Source organism: Onychostoma macrolepis, unplaced genomic scaffold, assembly GCF_012432095.1.
Source record: "Onychostoma macrolepis isolate SWU-2019 unplaced genomic scaffold, ASM1243209v1 Scaffold3, whole genome shotgun sequence".
In the NCBI taxonomy this organism is placed as follows: domain Eukaryota; kingdom Metazoa; phylum Chordata; class Actinopteri; order Cypriniformes; family Cyprinidae; genus Onychostoma; species Onychostoma macrolepis.
In genome coordinates, this window is record NW_026704819.1 from 57,279 (window position 1) to 77,544 (window position 20,266).

A 20,266-nucleotide genomic window follows, 5' to 3' on the forward strand; every position below is an offset into this window, starting at 1 on the left:
TGACAACTTCAGCAAAAAATGCATGAACACAGAATATAGATAATAAATGAATATAGATAATCTTATTCTGAAATATAGTCTAACCTTAGACATCGGTTTCATCCTCCTTTACAGCTGATTCCGAGGTCAATCGTGTCCTTGAAGGTCTTGGGAAAAGCCAGGAACTTGGCTTCTTGGAAAATAAATAAATAAAATTAATGACAATATCTCTCTCAGGAACCATTCTGCTAAACTGATTGTGTAGTCACACAGTGGCTCTGTTCACACCTGGTATTAGCATGCATCTTGGGTGATGCACAAGTGAACAAGCACAAGACGCATATGGCCACATTCTTTTATTACAGGGTTAGTTCAAAAATGAAAATTCCATCATTTACTCAACCAAGACTTTCGTTATCTTAGAAACACAATGGAAGATATTTTAATCGATTTCTGTCCCTTGATTGACGGTCCACTTAGATAATTCATAAACTTCATAAAGAGATCTAATCCATACGTATCATGTGGTTTAGTCCAAATTTTCTGTTTATGATCCCTGATCAATGTTTAAATGTGAAAAAAAAAAAAAAAAAATTAAATCTGTTCATTGTATAAAGCGATCGAGTCTCTTCAGAAAATTGTGACTAAACCGCTCGATTCATTTGGATTACTTTTATGATCTCTTTATGAACTTCTTGAAGCATCAAAGTGGTAGTTGTGTAGACTGTTGATGGAAGGACAGAAATCTCTCAGGTTTCATTTAAAATATCTTCATTTGTGTTTTGAAAATTAATGAAGGTCTTGCAGGTTTGGAATGACAGAGTGAGAAATGACGACAAGTTTTCATTTTTGGGCTTTATGTGTTTTGATATCTTAAATTAATAATTAGTAAATTCCAGGTGTGAACATGAGCAGATATTGTGTGGCTGCTCAGTTAAACTTTCATTTTTCAAATTCGTTTGTGTGTTTAAAATTTTTACTGTACACAGAATAACATATAAATGACAAAGACTCACAATTCTGGCTTCATCTTCAGCATTCTGCTCCTTTCTTGAAGGGCTTCCATCACTCACACTCATCAGACTCCAGGTTTGCAATCTTATGAGAGGAGCTTCCTTCACTTGACACTGCAGAAGTCTGGGCCAATTCTATTGAAAAAGAATAATAAAAATAAAACACACTTATTTCAGTAATTTAATTTACATTAGGACTGTAAATATGGTAAAATAATTGTGATTACCCCTAATTTTGAGTATGCTGAGAGCTGTCTATAATGCAGGTGACAAATCATAAACTTATTTTTATTTACATCCTTAATTCTAGGGTCAATTAAACAACTGTTAAAGTTAATAGACACAATACCTTGTGCAATATTCACATGGAGGCATTCCTGAAACAATTTAAGTATTTATTTAATCTGATTATTAAACATTGTGACGAGCATCCTGACAACTCATCAGCGTTGCCCTGGAGACGAACACGGAACACCTGCACCTGCTCATCACGACGGGATCGGCCACACCTGGGGCTCATCAGCCCACGGCCAGATAAGCCGTGTGAGGCTGCAGGATGGGGAGAGTTTGCCTAGGCTGAAGACTAATGTGTTGTCTCTCTTTTTTCTCTCAGAAACCAGCGAGTGACCGACCCCGCACTGAGAGCACCACACCACGCCAGCCAACCACCTCACATTTTGGACTTCTTCTAATTTGGAGGGTGGCTCTGGAGCAACGCACGCCGGAGGGCACCTCGCGGCCGGTAGACGGGGTGGCGGCCCCCGATTTCCAGGATGAGTCCATGCCCACGGCTCCCTTGTCGTCCAAAGCCCGGACTTGGTGGGCAGGCTGTGTTGTTCACCAAGAGCTGCCGAAAGGAGCCCCGTCGGCCGCGATCAGGATCGACGGCCGGCCACATAAAGCAATTCTCGACTCTGGCAGCACGGTCAGCCTCGTCCAGACCAAGATCTTGCCCCCGCCTTATGGAACGAAGACCATACTTCCCATCACCTGTGTCCACGGAGATACACGGGAGGTGCCCGTGCGACGCGTCACCATTTCTGCGGCACCGGGCGCCTGGCCAGTGGAGGTCAGCCTCGTGAAGGATCTGCCCGTGGCGGTGTTGTTAGGATGAGACTGGCCGGGATTCGAAGCCCTGCTCCGCATCGCTACACAGCCTGCCTGCCATAATGGGGGCCGCCGTGGACGGCGCGTAGTCAGGAAGCCCAGCGGCCGCCCCGTTCTCTTGGCCTTCGACAGCGGGAGAGATGGTGAGTCCCCCTCCCATAATTCTAACCTCTTTTATGATGTCTACCAACAGGTGTCGGGAGGGGGCTCATTTGGCCGGGCCCAGCGGGAGGATGAACGGCTAAAGAACTGCTGGAACCAAGTCTGCATCCTCGAGGGAAAGGAAGTCCGGCCAAAGCCCCATCCTCTCCCCCACTTTGTCGTAGAGAACGGCCTGCTCTACTGTGTCGCCCAGCGAAGGGGGGAGGAAAAAAAGCTCCTAGTGGTCCCACGTTCAAAGACGGAGACGGTCTTGAATCTGGCACACGCCCACCCTTCGGCCGGACACCTCAGGGCTGGGAATACAATCCATCGTATCCGGGACTGGTTCCACTGGCCCGGCTTGGAAGCCGAGGTCCGACGGTTTTGTCAAGCCTGCCCCGAGTGCCAAAAGACCTCACCAAACCACCCTCCCCCCTCACCGCTCATTCCACTACCCATTATTGAGGTGCCCTTCGAGCGGATCGGGATGGATCTGGTGGGACCGTTGCCCATGTCAGCCCGGGGACATGAGCACATCCTCGTCGTGGTGGACTATGCCACCCGGTATCCTGAAGCCATCCCACTCTGGAAAGCCACCGCCAAAGCCATCGCCCACGTGCTTTTCCTGCTGTTCAGCCGGGTTGGCATACCGACGGAGATCCTGACCGATCAGGGAACACCGTTCATGTCCCGGCTAATGGCTGACCTCTGCCGACTGCTCCGGGTAAAGCAATTGAGGATGACCGTATACCGCCCCCAGACGGACGGACTCGTTGAAAGGTTCAATCAAACCCTCAAACAGATGTTACGACGGGTCGCAGCCGAGGACAAGAGAGATTGGGACCAAATGCTGCCATACGTCCTCTTTGGTATACGGGAAGTCCCCCAAGCATCCACCGGCTTTACACCGTTTGAGCTCCTCTTCGGAAGGCAACCTTGCGGACTGCTCGACGTAGCAAAGGAGGCTTGGGAACACGAACAACCCACCCCGCACCGGTCCCTGGTCGAGCACGTCAACGAGATGAGGCACCGAATAGACCGCGTCATGCCATTAGTCCGGGAACACCTGGCCAAAGCCCAGCAGGCCCAAGCTCGCCATTACGACCGAGCAGCTCAGCCCCGGGAATTCCAGACGGGCGACCAATTCATGGTGCTGGTCCCCACCTCCGCCTGCAAATTTCTGGCCACCTGGCAGGGACCCTATACAGTTGTGGAGAAAGTGAGGCCGGTGACATATCGTGTACGGCAGCCGGGAAGACGAAGCCCCCAACAGCTGTACCATATTAACTTCCTGAAGAAATGGGTGGGGACCAGAGAACAGACAGCCGCCCTAGCCGCCATGACGCCAGTCGTGGTAGACACCAACCCCGATCTGTCGGCGACCCAGAAGGCTGAGCTGCAACACCTGATCGGTCACTTCCCCTAAGTGTTCTCCTATGTCCCTGGAAAAACCCAAGTAGTCCAGCACGACATCCGAACGCCACAGGGAGTAATCATAAAGCAACGGCCCTACCGGATCCCAGCGGCACGTCGGCAGGCTATTGAGGAGGAAATTCAAGAAATGCTGAAGTTGGGGGTGATCGAACCATCTCGCTGCCCGTGGTCCAGCCTCATCGTCCTGGTCCCAAAACCGGATGGCACCCTCCGCTTCTGTAATGACTTCCGACGCCTCAACAAAGTATCAGAATATTTGGATGACGTAGTGATGCACTCGGCACGTTGGGAGGACCACCTAGACTGTCTGCGGAGGGTGCTTACGGAGCTGCGTAAGGCTGGACTCACCGCCAACCCCGGTAAATGTCACCTAGCGCTCTCTGAGGCCAAGGATCTGGGCTTCCGGGTCGGTCGGGGCCTCATAAAACCCCAGGAAAAGAAGGTGGAGGTGGTCAGCGATGCCCCGCGACCCCAGACGAAGACCCAGGTGCGAGCGTTCCTGGGGTTGGCTGGATACTACCGCTGCTTCATCCCCAACATTTCCTCCAGGCTGCCCCCAGAAAGGGGCAGCCTGAGCGTGTTAAGTGGACTCCAGCGACCGAAGAGGCATTCCAAAACATCAAACGCGCACTAAAGGAGGAACCGGTCCTAAGAGCACCAGACTTCGGCTGCCCCTTTCTGCTGCAGACGGACGCATCTGAGGCAGGGTTGGGAGCCGTTCTGTCCCAAGTACAGGAAGGTGAGGAACACCTTGTCTTATACATCAGCAGGAAGCTGACGAAGGCTGAGAAGAATTACGCGACCGTCGAGAACGAGCCTCTGGCCATCAAGTGGGCAGTCCTGGAGCTGAGGTACTACCTGCTGGGCTGGAAGTTCACCCTATTGACCGACCACGCGCCCCTTCAATGGATGGCCAAGGCGAAAGACACCAACGCCAGGGTGACGCAGTGGTTCCTCGCGCTCCAGGATTTTTGTTTCACCGTCCGTCACCGGGCTGGAGCCTCCAACACCAACGTCGATGGACTCTCTCGGCTATGGTCAGCCTACGCAGGTCTGTCAGGGGTCACTCCCCACCCCCACTTTCCCCCTTATTGTTGCCTTATATTTACGAACACGGAACACCTGCACCTGCTCATCGGCCACACCTGGAGCTCATCAGCCCACGGCCAGATAAGCCGTGTGAGGCTGCAGGATTGGGAGAGTTCGCCTAGGCTGAAGACTAATGTGTTGTCTCTTTTTTTCTCTCAGAAGCCAGCGAGTGACCGACCCCACTCTGACGAGAGCCGCATGCCGTACTCACCACACCGGGAGAAACCGCACTGAGAGCACCACACCACGCCAACCAACCACCTCACACTTTGCACTTCTAATTTGTGAATAAATCCACCCTCCGGGGTATTTATTTGAGCTCTCCTTGTCGCGTGATTCTTCCACCCCATCATAACATTTATATAATTTTAATGAGTAACATGAGTAATAAGGCATCTTAAAATGAACAGTGTACTACATTAGAATAAATTAACACGTTTAGAATTTCTTACTATTAATTTATAATAGGGCTGCAACGATTAGTCGACATTATCGACAATGTCGACAATAAAAAAAAAAAAAAGATTGTCGACAAATATTTTTGTTGTCGAGTAATCGTTTGATCTCATATGACCTAATCAATGTTAGAGCCTGCAATACTGCGGTTTGACCAGTGTGGCACTGTAGTGCAAGACTGTAATTCAGATCAGATTCAAGAGAGGACAGACATAGCGCTTCAGAGAAAATGCATCAGAACTTGAGCGGCGTTTGGATGATTATGTAAATATATATTGGGCGCTTTCCTCTCAGTAATGAAATAAACAACAAAAACTGGCAGCAGTGTGAAAGCAGCAGTTAAAAATGCATCTGATTACAACGATGTGGATGTTTGCATGAGCTCTGCTTTTCAGTAACGTAATGTTACTCCAGTAAAGTCCGGTCACATGTTTATTTATATAGTACTTTATGCAATAGATAGCCTTAATTCAAGCAGCTTTACGGTATTAAACATGAAAAACCAGAGTCAGTGTTGCTTTCAGTTAGAATTACAACTTGATTTCCTTTAAAGCAGCTCTCCAGCGTGGAGCTAGCTAATGATAAAATATTTTTATTAGTGGGAAAAAAATAATTTCATTAAAGTGATAGTTTGGTTTATAGAGATCAAAGCTTGATCTAGCTATTCTAGCTATTCTTCTTTTTCTTTTTCTTTTTCTTTTTCTTTTTCTTTTTGTTTTTCTTCTTCTTCTTCTCCAAAGTGAATCGCATTTTGGAGAGCCTAAACATGCTCCAAAACTCATGAAACTTTGCACACGGGTCAGAACTGGCGAAAATTTACATCTGATATGGGTTTCAGAAGTGGGTGTGGCAAAATGGCTCGATAGCGCCACCTGTAATATTTCAAAAGAGCGCGCCTCGTGCTACGTTTTATGTACATGCACGAAAATCGGTACACACGTGTAACACACCATTACCTACAAAAAAGCCTCTTGGTACAAAATCCAAAACCCAACAGGAAGTACGTTATTTTGAATTTCCTGTTCGATTTTTGTGCAGTTTTTGCAATTTCCAGGCTTCGTACTTTGACGAACTCCTCCTACAGTTTTAATCGGATCGTCTTCAAATTTGCTGAGTGTAATCATAAGGCCTTTGCGATGTTAAATTGCGAAGATCTAGAGTTTTCGTCAAGGGGCGTGTCCCTGGGGGCCTGACAAAGTTTGATGTTTCGCCATGGAACAGGAAGTTGCTGTAACTCAGGCAAGCAATGTCCGATCTGCCCCAAACTTCACACGTTTCATAGGAGTTCAGTCCTGAACACATCTGCATGCTCATATTCAGATATAGTCATAGGGCCACCTGCTGGCAATAGGAAGTGACATGTTTAACACTGTAATGGACTCCTAGGTGCATATTAAAAGTGTCAACAAGTGATAAATATGCTGGCAGCATGCTACAAGCATACTAAAACATGTTAGCAACACTTAGCTAAGTGCTAAAGCATGCTAGTAATGCAGTGAAACAGGAAGTTGCTGTAACTCAGGCATCCTGTGTTCAATCTGCCCCAAATTTAACAAGTTTGATAAGAGGCCTGTCCTGAACACATCTACATTCCGTATTCGGTACAGTCATAGCTCCACCTGCTGGCAACAGGAAGAGACATGTTTAACACTGTAATGGACTCCTAGGTGCATATTAAAAGTGTCAACAAGTGATAAATAGGCTGGCAGCATGCTACAAGCATACTAAAACATGCTAGCAACACTTAGCTAAGTGCTAAAGCATAGTAGTAATGCAGTGAAACGGGAAGTTGCTGTAACTCAGGCATGCAGTGTCCAATCTGCCCCAAATTTTACAAGTTTGATAAGAGGCCTGTCCTGAACACATATACATTCCCGTATTTGGTTATAGACATAGCGCCACCTGCTGGCAACAGGAAGTGACATGTTTTAGACTGTGATGCACTATTAGCAACACATTAAAATATGCCATTGTGTGCTAAACATGTTAGCAACACTTAGTTAAGTGCTAAAGCATAGTAGTAATGCAGTGAAACGGGAAGTTGCTGTAACTCAGGCATACAATGTCCAATCTGCCTTCAACTTCACATGTTTGATTACAGTTCTGGCCTGAAGACATCTACATGCTCACATTCGGTTATAGTGATAGCGCCACCTACTGACAACAGGAAGTGACATGTTTTACACAGTGATGCACTTTTAGAAACACTGTAAATTATGCCATTGTGTGCTAAACATGCTAGAATAATGGTCAAACATGATAGCAATGCTTACTAAGTACTAAAGCATGTTATTAATACCATGACACAGGAAGTTGTTGTAACTCATGCATGCAATGTCTTATCTGCCCCAAACTTCACACCTTTTATAATAGTCCAGGCCTTAACACATCTGAAGGCCAATATTTAGTTATAATCATACTGCCACCTTCTGGCAACAGTAAATTACTTAAACTTAAACATGCAATGTCCGGTCTGCCCCAAACTTCACATGTTTGGTAAGAGTCCTGGCCTGAACACATCTTAAGGCCAATATTTATGGAGTCAATTTAATGCCGCATATATATGCAAAAGAAAATAAAGTTTTGCAAAAGAAAATAAGTTTTGCAAAGAAAAATAAAGAATTGCAAATGAAAATGAAGTATTGCAAAAAGAAAATAAGTTTTGCAAATAAAAATAAAGAATTGCAAAATAGATAAATAAAACGGAGCAAAAGCAATGATTTTGCAATACATATTTTCCATGGCCATATCTACTAATTTATTTGCAATGCAGCTTTTATTTTGCGTTTCAGTCAAGTTTGAGCTTGCGATACCGTTTTCCCTTTGCGCTTCACGTTTCTGCGTCTCACTTTGTGGCGCTGTTTTGACATGGGGGTGGAGTCATGGGACGGGGGCGTGTCCAACAGGCCTGGGCATGCCTCCCTGGAAGTGACGTCATCGGCCCGAGACGCAGATCACAGCTGATCCAGGCACCTTCACTGAGCAGAGGCATGCGGGCGGATCGTTTCCTTTATTCACTAGCTTTAAAACATGCATGCTTTCGTTTTATTAACAAATGTATATGTGTATTAGCAGCGTTTGCTCAAGTTAAAGAAGTTGTTAATATGAACATCTGCTGTTTATTTCTCTCAATGTGTGCACACTTTTATAGCATTAAAATGTGTATTGTTTCATTTGGTTAACTAAATGTGCATTAATAGTGCTTGTTTAAAATCTCTTAACCTGTGCACAGCGTTCTTTGTTTACATTAGTTCAGAGTTACTGCTAGTTTTAATGTAAAAGAATGCAATTAACTTCACAAACTATACATCATTAAAAAGGTCTAAGACTCAAGCTTCATATCCATCTCGACTTCGTTTTCATTTACATAACTCCTGGCATAAATTAAGAAATGACTGGCACTGGAAATTTAAAAAGATTAAAAGTCATTTTGGTTTAGTTTTGTCTTGGCCACGAGATATTAAGTCGTGGGAACGTGATAATACTGTATGTCGTGGCCATGAGTTTAATCATGCATAAACAAACCCGCGTGACCATGGCAACCTGGGATTATCAGAGACTGATCAAATATATTTATCCATCCCACAGTCCGTTGATCGTGTCTTTTTATGTAATATATGTGTATATTAGGCTATTATTATTATTATTATTATTATTATACAGCCCTGAACGTTAAGAGATCGAAATGAAGGGAAAATAAATCAAATACATAACAACGAATATAAAAATATTACTAATACTAATAAAATACATGGACTTACAAGACTTGTGGGATGGATAAAAATGTTTTCTTGTCGGCCTATTTTATTATACTTTATGTAACATTTATTCATAATAAACTTAATTCGAATGTTGTCTACATCGCGATACAGTCCAGTACGTAGCCTATGGTTAACACTTCAACCACCAGAGGTCGCTGTATACCTAAAAGCGCCAGCGGGTCAAATTTACCCATGCCATGACTACTGTTTTGATATGGCTAAAAACGTAGTATGTCACTGTATTATGCCACTGTCTTCACAATGTCTAGAGTCATAAAATTATTATTTTTAGTCATCAGCTATGTTTTTGTCCTGTTGTTTTAAGTTCACAGCTATTTTTAAGCAGGTTACACTAATCACTTTTCTTAATGATGAATATAAACCAGTCTGCAATGACAACGAGAATTACGAGGAAATAAATACATATTTGGGTGTTGTAATATTATAGCTAATAAAATGTTTCAAGATAACCCATGTTATTTAAATGACTAAAGCACCCTAAATAGACTATTATAAGCAATACTAATTCACCACATTGCAAAAGATGTACAATGACAAATTCAAGTGCACAGTTTCACCTAATTAATGAATTTGTTTAGTTATATAATTTATCATTTGAATAAGAGAACAACACCAATAAACTTGGGGTAATTATAAAAATTGTTTTATTCATTACATCATAGTTCAGATTTTTTTCAGGAAAAATAAGCAACACAGTAGCGAACCATAAACGATAAAAAATTGCAAACACAAATTAATATTTAATCCAAAGTTTGAACATTTATGAGTAGAGGAATAAACATCTAAAACATCTTCATTTGAACGTGATGACAGGAATTATGCGTAAATTTGTCCTGATGGCGCTTATAGGTATAAATGCCCCATTTTTGTTCTGGTTTTATCTAAACAATTTTTAACAATAAACAGGGATTGTAAATAACACAATTTTAGTAAAAGTCAATGACTGTAAGACTTGGATATTTTTAATTGAAAATATATTATGTAGCCTATTTGAAAAACAGCCATGGGTAAAATTACCCCGTGGTGGTGTTAATATAATAATTTAATAATGTATTTTTTTTTTTTTTTATAATTTCTTAATTAAAAATAAAATATTAATAAATACATCTGATAATCCCAGGTTGCTATGGTCACGCTGGTTTGTTTACCCATTAATATCTCGTGGCCACAAGAAATTTAAACCAAAAAGACTCAAGCTTCATTTTTTTTTTAAACTTCCAGTGCCAGTCATTTCTTAATTTATGCCAGAAGTTATGTAAATGAAAAATGAAGTCGAGATGGATATGAAGCTTGAGTCTTAGACCTTTTTAATGATGTATAGTTTGTGAAGTTAATTGCATTCTTTACATTAAAACTAGCAGTAACTCTGAACTAATGTAAACAAAGAGCGCTGTGCACAGGTTAAGAGATTTTAAACAAGCACTATTAATGCACATTTAGTTAACCAGATGAAACAATACACATTTTAATGCTATAAAAGTGTGCACACATTGAGAGAAATAAACAGCAGATGTTCATATTAACAACTTCTTTAACTTGAGCAAACGCTGCTAATACACATATACATTTGTTAATAAAACGAAAGCATGCATGTTTTAAAGCTAGTGAATAAAAGGAAACGATCCGCCCGCATGCCTCTGCTCAATGACGGTGCCTGGATCAGCTGTGATCTGCGTCTCGGGCCGATGACGTCACTTCCAGGGAGGCATGCCCAGGCCTGTTGGACACGCCCCCGTCCCCTGACTCCACCCCCATGTCAAAACAGCGCCACAAAGTGAGACGCGCAGAAACGTGAAGCGCAAAGGGGAAAACGGTATCGCAAGCTCAAACTTGACTGAAACGCAAAATAAAAGCTGCATTGCAAATAAATTAGTAGATATGGCCATGGAAAATATGTATTACAAAATCATTGCTTTTGCTCCGTTTTATTTATCTATTTTGCAATTCTTTATTTTTATTTGCAAAACTTATTTTCTTTTTGCAATACTTCATTTTCTTTTGCAATTCTTTATTTTCTTTGCAAAACTTATTTTCTTTGCAAAACTTATTTTCTTTTGCATATATATGCGGCATTAAATTGACTCCATACAATATTCATTTATAGTGATAGTGCCACTTGTTGGCAACAGGAAATGACTTGTTTTACACTAACTTAAACATGCAACATTCAATCTGCACCAAACTTCATATGTTTATAAATGTGCTGGCCTGAAGACATCTACATGCCAATTTCCAGTTATATACATAGCGCCACCAGCTGGCAGCATGAAAACATCTGACTACACTGTTTATAGGGAAATCACGGTTTTGTTTTTAAGTTTCACTTTTCTTTACAATAAAATCATGCAAGCAAGCTTAAACAAGTGAGTAGTGTCAAAGATACTTTCCCTCACGGAAATGGCGAGAAAGGAAGAGAAGCCATTACACACGTTTTATAAGAGTAATGGTGTTAACACATCTTAAGGCCAATATTCAGTTATAAACATACCGCCACCTGCTGGCAATAGGAAATGACTTGTTTTACACTAACTTAAACATGCAATGTCCAATCTGCACAAAACTTCACAAGTTCGATAAGAGTCCGGGCCTGAACACATCTAAAGGCCAAAATCCCATTATAATCATAGCGCCACCTGCTGGCAACAGGAAATGGCTTGTTTTACACTAACTTAAACATGCAATGTCCAATCTGCACCAAACTTCACATGTTTGGTAAGAGTCATGGCCTGAAGACACCTAAAGGCCAATATTCAGTTATAATCATAGCGCCACCTTTTGGCAATAGGAAATGTCATGCTTTATAATAACTCAAACATACTACTTTCAATCTGCATCAAACTTCATATGTTTGATAAAAGTGCTGCCCTGAAGACATCTACATGCCAATATTCAGTTATAGACATAGCGCCACCAGCTGGCAGCAGGTTTGGCACATATAAATAACTTTGACATATTCCTCTATGTTTGCCTTTTTAAATGCATATTGCTCACCGTTCCCTGTCTCCCTGAAGCAACCGGTCGGCGGTGAGCCCGGGTGCGAGGGCCCATTCATCGCTGCTTGCAGCTTTAATTATTATTTTAATTTATAGGCTAAATAAACGAGTGCACTTAAGACAGTAAAATGTTTGTCATACAATAATTCATGAATGCTTTATTTTTAATAACATTTTACAGTTTTGGAAATGTGTTTGTGTACTATTCATTCTTAACATGAAGACTTATTTTGGTGATTTTATTATACTAAGGGTGAATCCCATTTCTCTGTCTTACCCCTTCCCTTTCCCTACCCCTTCGTCTTACCCCTAGCCCTTGTCCCTCGAAACCGAGTGTTAAGCGCTAGGGGTGAAAACATACCCCTATGAAATGAGACACCACTTGGTTACGATTACGTCATCATACACCGTCGCTAGCTGGCTGCTACGTCACCAGAGCAGACAAGTGTTGATCACAAACTTTGGATCGTTTTACAAACTTGTTAAAACTGTAGACATGCATGGAGTCCATTCAAGGCTAGTCTGCGGGACTGTTGTGGAAATCAGCAATGTAACGTTAGTGTAGCAAAGTAGTGATTTTTTAAAAACGTTTCAATTAAGAACATGGTTGCAAATATATATGTACAGCAGTGGCGGCTGCTGGTCTTTCAAAGAGGGGAAGCTCATTTTCGGCCTAAATCATAAAAATTGTCCATTTATTTATACTTAAATTCTGCCCTACGTTCCTTTTCATGAAAATGCTCTGTGACCCTGTCGTACCTACTAGGCGTCTTTTCCAGTGAGGCTAGCCTAGCCTACTGTATGAATGAATGAATGAACAATCTAAAAAAAAAGATATTAAACTCGACGGAGGACTGAAACAAGGAATGTGGTGTATAATAGGGTTGTCACGATACCATAAAAATGTCTTACGATACTATACCAACTTAATTTATAATTCAATTCTACAAAATTAATCAAAATTTAATATTATTTAATAAATAATAAATAAATAGATGTAAGTGAAAGTGAAAACAGACGATATTATTCTCTGAATACTTAATTAATGACTGGCTATTGTTATCCATGAAATGATCTAAACTAAATTCATCTCAGCACTGCACAGAAGCTGCATGAAGTGACATTTAGATGTGGCATTTATTCATTTAGACTGTATTTATAATTGCATAATGTTATGAGATTAATGTTTTAAATAACCCTAACCCGACTTTTTATAGTACAAAATCGCTGTCAATCAAAAGGAGATGCAGTCTTTCGACAGACCCTCCAATCATCACGCAGAAGCCCGGAGTCCAGGCCAGCCCACTCCTCCATTCACCCCCAGAGACGCTGAGCGTCCGTGGGCGGGACATAATCGCAGCATTTATCCAATGACCGTCTAGTTTCGAAGCACTGAAAAAAACTGTTCAAAGCAGCCCCATTGAAGTCAATGGACGCTAGGCTTCAACGGGGAAATGCACTGGCGCTACGGGGATGTATAAGAAGGAAATCGAGTCCGACCTGCTATATGTGGGATTCACCCTAAGCTTTCCCCCCCCCAGAGTTAGATACTGTTAATGTGGATGTGCCAGAACTTTCTTCAGTTAAACAATGAGAAAACTGAAGTCATTGCATTTGGAAACAAAGATGAAGTTCTCAAGGTGAATGCATACCTTGACTCTAGGGGTCAAACAACTAAAAACCAAGTAAACAATCTTGGGGTGTGTTGTGAACTTTTATCTTCTAAAGTTTAGGCAACTCAGAAGTGAAGACCATGGAGACTTCGGGTTGTATCTTCAGCAGGATTCTTTTATTGAGAACACAAGCTGTCGGTAGCTGTAGTCATCGGAAATCTCAACTAAAGCAGTGATACATTGTAGTTTAAATACATTTAGGGGGCAGTGCTTAGGAATGGAAACAAAGCACCTGGGTGACGATCTTAAAGCATGCAAATGAAGTATTCAGGTATAGCATCCTGCCCCATTTAACCACTCCTAATCTAATCAGCCTAACTGCCCAAAGATTGGGGCAGGGGCATCAAGAGCAATTACAAACAAAAGGCAACAGTCTCCGTCGTCTGGCTCATTTCACTTACAATAAGAGAACAGGAACTGGCAGGGACCTCTTGCTACAAACTTTGTTTAACAGAATCGTTCATCTGATGTCATCATCTTCACCATAAATGCTAAACACAATGTATATAACTTCTTCAGTTTGTATATTATTACATTGGAATCTAAATTAAACATTTAAATAAATTTGTAATCCCACAGGTGATTCTGGTGACAGACCTTAGTTTCAGTAGTCATGTCAAAGCAGTAACTAAATCAGCATACTATCATCTCAAAAACATTGCAAGAATTAGATGTTTTGTGTCCAGTCAAGACTTGGAGAAACTTGTTCATGCCTTTATCACCAGCAGGGTGGATTATTGTAATGGTCTCCTCACCAGCCTTCCAAAGAAGACCATGAGACAGCTGCAGCTCATCCAGAACGCTGCTGCCAGGATTCTGACTAGAACCAGAAAATTTGAGCATATCACACCAGTCCTCAGGTCCTTACACTGGCTTCCTGTTACATTTAGGATTGATTTTGAAGTACTTTTACTCGTTTATAAAGCACTCAATGGCATAGGACCTAAATGCATTGCAGATATGCTCACAGAATATAAACCTAACAGACCACTCAGATCATAGGATCTAGTTAGAAACACCAAGGGTTGGACTTTGGACTTTGCACTGGGCTGGTTCCACACTGCACGTCACACTTTTTCAATGCATCATACACTCAACAATACATATACATATTTAGGGTAAGCGTGGCATGTGAGTGGCGGCCGGGGGTGGGACTTTGGGCCTTGTGCCCCGCAGCCCCTCTCCTTGATGGCTCGTTTTGAGCCTAATTTATGCCCAGAGGCAGCCTTACAATATCTTACTATTTATAGCTTTATTATTATTACTACTATTATTATTTTGTCATTACTATTACTACCATTATTATTATTATTATTATTATTATTATTACAATTTGTCCTCTTCCTGATTCCCCAACCACCCCCTGTCTCGGATGAATAAATTTATTATCGTTATTGTTGCTACTATTACTAATTACTATTGTGACGAGCGTCCCGACACATCATCAGTGTTGCCCTGGAGACAGACACGGAACACCTGCACCAGCTCGTCAAGGCGGAATCGGCCACACCTGCGCCTCGTCAGCCCGCGGCCAGATAAGCCGCGTGAGGCTGCACGAGGGGGAGGATTACACCGAGGCTGAAGACTAATGTGTGTTGTCTCTTTCCCCTTTCCTCAGAAGCCAGCGAGTGACCGAGCCGCTCTGACGAGAGCCCCACGCCTGTCTCACCGCACCACGAGGAAACGCACTAAAAGAGCACCACTTCACGCCAGCCTGACACCTTCTCACCTACAAACTTCACTTACTGCTAATAAAATCCACCCTCTGGGGTACTCACTTGAGCTCTCCTTGTCGCGTGATTCTTCCACCCCGTCACACTATTTAATACAATTATTATTGATATTTGTCATCCTCCTCACCCTCCAACTTTCCCCTCATTTCTGATTGAGTTAATTACTATTATTATTATTACTGTTATTTATTTATTGATATTTTTGCTGCTACTATTACTATCATTACTTATCACCTTCCTCATCCTCCATCCTCTAATTTTTGTTATTAATGCTATTATTATTATTATTATTACTGTTATCATTACTATTGTTTTGTTATTTTACTTTTGTCATGTCTGTTGTACTTTCCTTTTTATATACTTCCACCCCCAACACTTACACAAACACACACACACGCACACTCACTCACTCACTCACTCACTCACTCACTCACACAAATCATGTTGGCTGTCATGTATGTTTTGTTGACCTTGGTTATTTTGTATTTGATTTGTTACCTGTAAGTATCTGTATGTTTGTTTGCATAATAAAAAAAAAAAAAAAAAAAGAAAAAAGAAAAAAAAGAAACACCAAGGGTTCACACAAAATAAGGGGAGTCTGCTTTTAGCTATTATGCCTCCCGCAGTTGGAACCAGCTTCCAGATGAGATCAGATGTGCTAAAACATTAGCCACATTTAAATCCAGACTCAAAACTCATCTGTTTAGCTGTGCATTTGTTGAATGAGCACTGTGCTACTCCGAACTGATTATATAAAATGTATAATAAAATCACCAAAATAAGTCTTCATGTTAAGAATGAATATTACACAAACACATTTCCAAAACTGTAAAATGTTATTAAAAATAAAACATTCATGAATTATTTTGACAAACATTTTACTGTCTTAAGTGCACTCATTCATTTAGCCTATAAATTAAAATAATAATAATAACTATTATTTTATTATTATTATTATTGTTGTTGTTGTTGTTGTTGTTATATATTTAGGTTACATGTAGGGCTGCAACTAACGATTATTTTAATAATCGATTAATCTGTCGATTATTTTTTCGATTAATCGATGAATCGGATTTAAAAAAAAAAAAGCATTCATTTCCAACCCTTTATTCAAAAACAGAACTAAAATCTTTAGAAAGTGCACAAACATGTTGCTCCTTGAACATCCCTGAGCTGTTATAATAATAATAAAATAAAATAAAAATGGACTAACACAAAAAATTGTGCAAAAAAATTAAATAATTTAACAACACTGCGTCGTTAGCGTTGGTATTGTATCAGACACTTGCACTTAACATTATATGAAAATCAAGCTCAAATGGAGTTAATAATGTTTTTGACCAGAGAATGACGGAGATGGAGTGTTTTGTCTGTCGTTAGAACGGCTGTTATGCAGTGCATAAGTGCATTAAGTGCATTATGCTTTCATCAACTTTTACAGGTTATATAACTTTGATTGTAGCTATATGGGCGCTTAGTTTTTTCTTGTTGTTTAATACACTTGGCCAAAATCTCAAATTAAGCGCTTATGCACATAACACCGGATATTTAAAACGTATATAGACAGCAAATAACTAATTCTTCTCCACTCTTCAAACACACAAAACATTATCCTTTACTGACATAGTGTTTGAGTAAAGAAAACGCTGTACTATTCAAACACCAATTATTTATTCACCCTTGCATTGCGAAAAGCAGAGATCTCATCTTCTCCAGGCTGTGCGCGCGCGTCAATCTGAACGGAGGCGGGTGAAGTTACGAGGTCTCGCTGAGAGCTCGATGATCCAATGGCGTTACAGTTTTACTGACAAGTTATTTTAATGCTTATCATTGGTTTACTATTTTTAAAACTCTCTGATTTAAAATAATAAAACAAATTATAAGCGACTCAAGTTTGGATAATTTTTCACAGCACCTGACTGGGCTACGGTATGGCAACTGCCATACTCTGCCATACGCAAACGCCGCCCCTGCTCCCACACCTTGGATGACTTGGGTCGCACGGATTTCTCTGCCTCCGCCATGTATCTTACCTCTACCTCCGCTCGTTTTTTTTTTGTTTTTTTTTACTTTTGTTTTTATTTATGAGGCGCCAAACTCTGCTAGCATCCGTGCGCGAGAGAGACCGAGTGTGTTCACTCCGCTCCGCTCAACTAAAGTTTTTTTTTTTTTTAATAATCAAACGTCTCGCGTCGCGCGACACAACGAATCGATTATGAAATTCGTTGCCAACGCTTTTAGTAATCGATTTTTATCGATTTAATCGATTCGTTGTTGCAGCCCTAGTTACATGCATTTAGAAGAAGCTTTTATTCAAAACCACTTACAAAAGAGTAACAAATGACTCCAAAGTCAGTCACAATGCCAGGTTTATTATACAATAATAATCAAGTGCTAAGATGATCACAAATTAAACAAGATTTTGATGCACATCTTTCTTATTAAATCGTTGTATTCCAACTCGTGTCCGTTACAATTTGCTGTAGGCCTATTCCACATAATATGCAGTAAAACAATATACAATATGATTCGTTAACACGTAGGCTACCTAGGAGCTTGCTGCATGAATCCGTGAGTACAGTTTACAAACCCGTGGGAACGGATTGCGAAAGCGTGCGCACGGATTCGGAATTTGTGGGTACGGATTCAAAAACCGAGGGTACGGTTTACAAAATCTGAGCGCACGGATTGGAAATTCGTGGGTACGGTTTATTAATCCGTGGGCACGATTTGTTAAACCGAGGGAACCGTTTAAGAATTCGTGAGTACGGTTTATAAACTGAGGGAACGGATTGCAAAACCGTCGGCACAGATTTTTTTTTTTTTTCTCCTACAGGTGACTTCCCGGGCTCCGTAGAATACTGATATTTGAAATTATTTAAAAAAATTTAAAATGCTGTAAATGTGAAATTAAAACAGTAGGTGGCATCAAGTCACTGTTAATAAGCGAGTCATTGCGATTGAACCGAATCATTTAAACGGTTGATTCATTCAGGCACGAAACACCGTCATGTTGGTCAGAGACGCATTGTGGCTGTGGCTGTGGCTGTGTTTGGAGTTATTTTTGTTGGTGAATAGAGCAAAAACAGGCAATATGGTGTCTAAAACGTAAGTCTCTTAATGTTAACTTCTTGTTTATTAAACTGTTATTACATTTGTAATCATGATGATTTTTGAAGCAAAAAAAAAAAAAACGGCGTTCGATCTTCGTGTGATATTAACTATATTAAATTATATAAATACATACATTTTCCTCCCCCATATCTTGAATTTTCTGATCATTCTTCATGCATTGTAATGCTGAATCATGCAGTGAAAGAACGCACATGAGCTAGTCTAACTAGACGACTTTACATAATTATGCGTGCACTCTGTAGGTGTGTTTTGTTTGATTCTTGCAATATACTCGTTAAAACAGCAATTACAAAATTATTGCAAACGATATAATCGCACACCCCTATAACAAAGGCTACATCACAAATAAAGGCAGTTATTATTGTTTTTGGTATTGACTTTTTCAAGTTACTTGTCCGATTGGGCAAGTATTCCTCTTTCACTTGCCCGTCCAAAACATTCACTTGTCCCGGACAAGCGTTAATGTCGAGCCCTGTGTTGTGAGTTTGGGTTTATTATAATGTTCATCTGGGAACGCAAGGTGTGCCATTTAATCAGATTTGTAAGGTAAATTATTTATAAATCTACGTAAAAACAGAATACATTGCGGTTTCAAAATAAAAGCTCAAACCCTTACTCTGAGTTTACGCGTTTGATGTCCACATATGCATTTAATTATAGTGGCCTAAAGAAATGGCCAAATATTAAAGATTAAGTGGATATTTGAATTAAATGGTGCTTGGTCAATTTACAAGGATTAGATCCACAGTAATGTGTAAAAACAATTGTCAGGCCGTTGCAGGCCTTTGTTGTAATGCGTAATGTACGTTAGCTCTATTGTTTATAATATATTATGTATATTAACAGTTTTGTTCAATAAAACTATATGAATTCTTGCTTTTGATACTTTATTTGAACTAATTATTATTGCCTTATTGCTATTATATATGTATTTTAAGTAATTTTAAAGGCTATTGTTCACTTACATTTATTTTTATTACCACAAAAAAATTATTATAATTATAGGGCCCTATGAAATACGTTTTATTTCCAAATTAATTTTTTCTATTTTCATTTTTCTATACTCTGTTTTAATTGTTAAATTAAATGTTACTAGTCAAAATGCCTGTCTAATTAATTGAGTTTTACAGTTTTATCTTTACCAAATTCTGTTTTCCATTATTTTCTGGATTCCATTTTAATGGATCCATTAAATTTTAATAATCAATAGCATCTCCAATTAATTGATTTTATTAAAGAAAAGGTATTAAAGTATATCCCCCACCCCAGATATACTGCACACTTACATTTTTCTCTTAAATAAATAAATTCTGGTAAATAATAATTCTGGAAAATACTCCTTTAAAATACTCTTTTTTAATTATAATTTTATTATTAGTAGACTAGAACACGTGGATATGTTGTCATTCTTTTCTTCTTACTAACTTTTGATTTCAGTGATTTGGACTATGAGATGGACACTTACTTCTTGCACTCTATGTTGCACTTTACTTTTGCTTTAAAAAAGGATTTCATAGAAATTTGGATTTCATTTGGTTTAATATGGAACAGTTTTCATGATGAATGATCTCTTGATCCAGGATCCTTACTGCCATCCACTTGGAGATGGTTTGAATAATATGTGGTTGTGTCTAAGGGGTAATGAATCAACGTTACTAAAATACTGATAGCAGCACTATTGATCCTGTAGCATATATCCATTTTTCAGTACTGAACAAGTCAGGAACCAAA